Genomic DNA, 5,385 nt, shown 5'->3' on the forward strand with positions numbered 1-5,385 from the left:
ACATTAATTCAGTTTGTCAGACTAATTAACATTAACATCTAAAAAAATGTGCACAAGAACCAATGAATACTTGAATTAAAAATAAATAAAATAAAATAACTACAGAACCTCACAATGACACAATCGAACCTCCCCCCTGGAACCAGAAAAAGAAGTTTAGCTACTCATGATCTGCGCAATCTCCATGTTCTTCTTCTCCATAGCCGAACTACCTTCTTGCTTCTTGGTCTTCTTGATGATCTCTTGGATCTTGGAATGAGTGATTTCTAGAGCTAGTTCGCCCCCCTTTTTATATAGCCAAAGGAGAGGGCTGTTTTCCAACTCCTTCTAGGAGATCATCTTATCCTTAGGGAGTTTTGATCTTATCTTGAACTAATCCTATCCTATCTCTTATCTAATGCTCTAATCTCAATCTTCTTATCTCTCTAGGATTACATTCAAGACTTTAGATCTGATAAAACTCTCTCCTTGGAGATTACATTCGAAATTCGGACTCTTAACTCTTGAATTCGAGTTGGGCTGCTTCAAGGTACTTCTGCGAGTTGGGCTTAAGTTGTGAAATGGGCTTGGCTGCGAACTTGCTCCGACTTTGGATTCATTTTCGTACTCGATGCGGGACGAATCTGTCAAAACCCAAAACATAAAAGTTGTGGGCCTTCCTTTCATCTTTCTAATGCTTCTTGAATTGTCCAATTCGGTGTCCGGAATGGAGAGTTAATCCCAGATTACTGACTGTCGCCGAAACTGTGCAAAATCACCCGATTTGCCCTGTTTTCTTCCAATTGCCTTCTTTATTGCCCTAGATCGAAAGACAAGAGTAATGAGCTCATTTAAGTGATAAATAAATATAAAAGAGTGAATATTAGAGGATAAAAATAGGGTTCTTTTTGGTCTCATCAAATCCCCCCACACTTAAACTTTGCCCGTCCTCGGGCAAGGCAAAAACTCAAGTAACACAAGAGAGACTAACTATTGATTTTCAATCTTTCTTTTTCTCTACATGAGGCCTGGTTAATTTCATGCTTTAGTTCAGACTTGGTAACCTTTCCCTTTTCATCTCTTTCTCCCCTTTTTCTTGTCCAAGAGTGATCGCAAATCACCATTCCTCATGGTCCCAAGTTAAATCGATAGTCAAGGGGACAAGCCTTCCAGGGCTGAAACTCCTTAGACTGCACGGGTGCTCATTGCTTTTAACAAACCAATTCAGCCAGATGCAATTACTTTCCTTTGAATCAAAACAAAGTGTGCTTATTGCCATAAGCTTGCTATGTATCACATCTCCACCACTTAGTGTGAATTCCTAGGATCTGAAGGTGAGAATGGGGTTGGGGTTCTAGGGTGAGTGCATTTTATGCTCCATCTCACCCTTGCCTTCTTTTCAAGATGTGAGTGCATTTTATGCTCCATCTCACACTTGCTTTCATTTCTAGATGTGAGTGCATTTTATGCAACGTCTCACACTTGTTTTTTGTTTCTAGATGTGAGTGCATTTTATGCTCCATCTCACATTAGTCATGATTTTAGTTTCAAACTCCCTTTCTCTTTTTTTTTTCACAAAAATCACAGGGTTACACCGCCTGATCCATGAATTCATTGATCATGGTCTCTATATGCCTAACACAGCAAGTTCTAGAATAATCAACCCATGTTTGATAGATAATTATGTGAAAATCAATCAAACCTTTATGCATCTTGCCTATTGATCGATTAAAATCATGAGGTACCATATGCAGCCAAGAAAGATTCAGTTAGTCATGCTTGCATCCTATCTTATCTATTCAGCCTAAGCACATGATTCCTGATAAGTTGAAATCGTTCAAGGATAAGTTTTCGGTAGCAGAAATTTGAAGAAGGTAAGGTATCCCAAATTTCCATCAGATTTTCCTAATCCCCCCCACACTTAAGTTATACATTGTCCCCAATGTATGTGATTATGCATAAAGTAGAAGGATTTGGGGGTACTTCCCTATTTGTCTTGTTGGGTTCCTACTAAACACAAAAATCAAAACCAAACAAAATAACAAAATTAACTAAACACAATGGGTTGCCTCCCACAAGCGCAATTGTTTAACGTCGTTATGCTCGACGCCCTCTTTTTTTCTCCTTTAATCCAATAAATACCGTGGAATGTCCAAAGAGATGTCTACCGTAGAGGGGACATTTGCATCCTCATGGAACATCTTCAATCGATGTCCATTCACCTTGAAGATCTTACCTGTGTCGAGATTTTTGATCTCTACTGTACCATAGGGAAAAATATTAGTCACAGTAAACGGTCCCATCCACCTGGAACGCAGCTTACATGGCCTGAGTTGAAGTCAAGAATTATACAATAAGACTTTTTGTCCAATTTTAAATTGTTTTCTTAAGAGTGCATTGTCATGGAACGATTTGGTCTTTTCTTTGTAGATTCTTGAATTCTCGTATGCCTCTAACCTCAACTCTTCCAGCTCTTGCAACTGGAGCTTCCTTTCCTTCCCTGCTTCTTCCATATTCATGTTGCATTGCTTGATTGCCCAATAGGCCCTATGTTCAATTTCCACCGGCAAGTGGCAAGATTTGCCAAAAATTAACCTGTAAGGGGACATACCTATTGGGGTCTTGTAAGCTGTCCGATATGCCCAGAGAGCATCATCTAGACGTAGGTTCCAATCCTTCCTTCCTGGATTCACGGTCTTTTCCAAGATGGACTTTACCTCTCTATTGGAAATTTCAGCTTGCCCGTTAGTCTGGGGATGATAAGCAGTGGCAATTCGATGATGCACCCCATATCTTCTCAACAAGGCTTCAACTGTTCTATTGCAAAAATGGGTCCCTTGATCGCTTATGATGGCTCGAGGAATGCCAAACCTACTGAAAATGTTAGACTTTATAAACCCTACAACACATTTAGAATCATCAGTTTTGGTGGCTTTGGCTTCCACCCATTTTGAGACATAATCGACTGCCAAAAGTATGTAAGAAAAACCACAAGAGGGGGTAAAGGGTCCCATGAAATCAATGCCCCAAACATCAAATATTTCACATATAAGAATGGGGGTTTGGGGCATCTCATTCCTGCGAGATAGTGTACCTGTTTGTTGACATCTTTCATAGTTTTTACAAAACAAGTAGGCATCTCTAAATAGGGTGGCCCAATACAGCCCACTATCCAAGACCTTTCGAGCAGTCCTCTTTGGCCCAAAATGGCCCCCACAAGCATAATTATGACAAAACTTTAGAATTGACATCTGCTCCTCCTCAGGGACACATCTCCTAATCATTTGGTCAGAACAAAATTTCCATAGGTAGGGTTCGTCCCATACATAATATTTCGCCTCATACTTGATTTTATTCTTTATGGATCTGCTAAGGTTATTAGGCAAAATTCTCGTGACCAAGTAATTCACAATGTCAGCATACCATGGAGTCATACCTCTCATGTGAAACAACTACTCATCAGGAAACAACTCACAAATGGGAGAGGAGTCCTCGTCTTTCACCAACCTACTTAGGTGATCAGCCACCGAATTTTCAGCTCCCCTTCGATCCTTGATTTCTAGATCGAACTCTTGGAGCAAGAGTATCCACCTTATCAGCCTCGGTTTCGACTCCTTCTTTGCTAGTAGGTATCTCAAAGCTGCATGGTCAGAAAAAACAATCACTTTAGAGCCAAGCAAATATGACCTAAATTTGTCTAAAGAAAACACAATAGCTAATAACTCTTTTTCAGTGGTTGTGTAATTGCTCTGTGCAGCATTCAACGTTTTGGAAGCGTAGTGAATGACATGGCTCTTCCCATTTATTCACTGCCCTAGAACAGCCCCTACTGCATAATTACTTGCATCTGTCATGATCTCAAAGGGCAAGTTCCAATTGGGTGGTTGAATGATGGGTGCAATGGTTAATAAATTTTTAAGCTTGTTAAAAGCTTCCTTGCACTCATCATCAAAATCGAAAGGCACATCTTTTTGCAGCAAACTGGACAATGGCAGAGCAATTTTTGAAAAATCTTTGATGAACCTGCGATAAAAGCCTGCATGTCCAAGAAAAGAACGAACCTCCCTAACATTTGTAGGGTAAGGTAAACTCACAATCAAATCAATTTTTGCCTTGTCGACTTCTATTCCTCTAGCTGAAACTACATGTCCCAACACAATACCCTCTTTCACCATAAAATGACATTTTTCATAGTTTAAGACAAGATTTGTTTCCACACACCTATTCAGAATTTTACCTAAACTATTCAAACAATCATCAAACGAATCACCATAAACAGTAAAATCATCCATGAACACTTCAATGCATTTTTCAATAAAATTAGAAAATATGCTCATCATGCATCTTTGAAAAGTGCCCGGAGTGTTACACAAACCAAAGGGCATTCATCTGTAGGCGAAGGTGCTGAATGGACAAGTGAATGTCGTTTTCTCTTGGTCCTCCTACGCAATAACAATCTGATAATACCTAGAGAATCCATCGAGAAAACAAAAGAAAGCCTTACCTGCCAGTCTCTCTAGCATCTGATCAATGAAGGGTAGGGGAAAATGGTCCTTTCAAGTGGCCAAGTTGAGTTTTCAAAATCTATTACCATTCGCCAGCCACCTTGTACCCTCATGGGAATTAGTTCATTATTTTTACTTTTTACTAAAGTCATCCCAGTTTTCTTAGGCACAACATGAATAGGACTTACCCACTTGCTATTTGAAATTGGATAAATTATCCCTTCATCTAACAGTTTAAGCACCTCTTTCATTACTACCTCTTTCATCACCGGGTTGAGTTTTCTTTGTGGTTCTCTAACCGGTTTAGCATCATCTTCCAAAAGGATCCTATGCATGCAAATCAAGGGGCTGACCCCTTTTATGTCAGCTAGGGTCCAGCCAATCGCCTCCTTATGGTCCTTTAGGACATTGATGAGCCTCTCCTCTTGCTCCTCAGTCAACCCTTTTGCAATGATCACAGGCAGTGTCTCTTTTTCACCCAAGTAGGCATATTTTAGGTGATCAGGTAGGGTCTTTAGTTCCAACTCCGGATCCTGCAAAACAGAGGGCAGCAGCCTTGCGTGAGAAACCTTTGATTGAACATCAGAAATCCTTACCTCCTGTTCAGGTTCCAGAGTATCATAGGATGCATCGATCTCCTCCTCCCTGTCCGATTGTGCCTTATATTCTAGCTCATCATCCATGTCCTCCTCTCCAAAGACTTCTTGCACAATCGAACCGATAGTATCAATAGAGCAAATCGAATGACACTCACTAGGATATTTTATTGCATCAAAAATTAAATAATTGTGCAGGAATTAGTTTTTAAAGAAGGATTACTTGTACTTAAAGATTGTCTTTATGTATAGAACTTGAGAAGAAATTTAATTTCTATTTCAAAAACTGTGTGCTGATGGATATA

The sequence above is a fragment of the Nelumbo lutea genome, chromosome 1 (assembly GCF_056320005.1).
Source record: "Nelumbo lutea isolate HS-2025 chromosome 1, American lotus-T2T, whole genome shotgun sequence".
NCBI lineage: Eukaryota > Viridiplantae > Streptophyta > Magnoliopsida > Proteales > Nelumbonaceae > Nelumbo > Nelumbo lutea.